Source organism: Propithecus coquereli, unplaced genomic scaffold, assembly GCF_000956105.1.
Source record: "Propithecus coquereli isolate 6110/MARCELLA unplaced genomic scaffold, Pcoq_1.0 Scaffold16, whole genome shotgun sequence".
NCBI lineage: Eukaryota > Metazoa > Chordata > Mammalia > Primates > Indriidae > Propithecus > Propithecus coquereli.
Genome location: NW_012140524.1, coordinates 11,592,682 through 11,594,045, shown reverse-complemented (window position 1 = coordinate 11,594,045; position 1,364 = coordinate 11,592,682). Strand labels below are relative to the sequence as shown.

The 1,364-nt window shown below is 31.7% G+C and overlaps 1 protein-coding gene across 1 annotated transcript in view; it reads right to left on the bottom strand.

The window, feature by feature from the left end:
* Window positions 1–1,364, bottom strand: part of ABCC9 (ATP-binding cassette, sub-family C (CFTR/MRP), member 9) — a 167,663-nt gene that overhangs the window by 83,200 nt on the left and 83,099 nt on the right. The window lies entirely within an intron of this gene.

Here is a 1,364-nt window from a genome sequence, read left to right as displayed (position 1 = left end):
CAGTAGCTATACAATCACCTCTTAGAAGCACCAGTGATGGCAAGAAACGAAGGAAAGAAATTGAGGGAGCACTGAAGGGACAAAGCAATAAAAATGGTCAAGGTTCCTGGTAAAGAACTAGGAAGAAGGATGAGAACAGTGGGAAAAAAAGTTTATGAATGTCTTCTTCATTACCCTTCTTTGTTGTTTCTCCATATGTGTAATATGCAAACAGATTTCTACTTTGTTTTACGGGCCCAAGAAAGAAGTAGCTGGTTTCTCATCCTACTACACATAGGCTGCATACTGAGATATTTAGAAATTATAATTCAGCAAAATTTTCTAAACAGTTGAGCACAATCACAGTCCCTATACAGATAAATTGCATTTGTTAATTATCTGGAGAATGAAAAATAAAAGCAATTTCTACTGAGATAAAATTGATGTTTGGATGTTAAATTTATGTGCGTGGTCATTATAGACAGTGATATGAGTAGCTCAATAATTTTCAACTCTCCATCAATCTGCCTGCATAGACACAAACTCTAAGCAATGTGGCTTTATTAAAGGATTTAGGAGAAGCCTTATGAAAAAGAAATATTAACAAAACATTTAGATAAATGGTGATACAGAATTGTAATAGCCCCTTAAAAATCAGTATACCTGATTATCATGGTTGTGAATAAATGAGTGACATGATTGTCCTCAAATGGCTTTTCTAGAAGTACATTTTACAACAGAGACACAATTCCAGTTATCTTATTTATTAAAACCATTTAAATAATGGGATATTTTGGATAATGTAATAGTTGACAAAGTAATTGTCATTATAAACACATACATATACACATACATGCACATATATATACATGTATAACATATCTCTTACTCTGTGTGTATTTAAAACATGATAATAAAACAAAATGGACTTAATAACACAATTATCACGATTATCTTGAAATTGATTTCTCTGGGTGACGTGAGAAATATTTCAAAATCTTTCTGACCCTCTGGATCATCTTAATGCACACCAATTATTTCTGAAACGTTCCAAGAAGTAGTATGCCTGGGAAATTGAATTGGCTTTCTACTGCTCAGAGTTGCTTTTTTTAATCATCACAGACACCAGTTCCTTATTTGTCATTTACCTCTTTTTAATAACAAGAACGAAATACTTTTATTTGAGTTTTCTAATTTTTAGATTTTACATAAGTGGTAGAAAATTCCACCACTAATATATGAAATTTCTTTTAACACAGAAGTGATGACGGAACTTCAGAATTACTTAAAAATGAAAGCCTACATATTTATAAAGTGATATGAGATAAAGCAATGTTTCCATAGCAATCGAAAAATATCAGGATTACACTGAAAAAGTGTCTCCA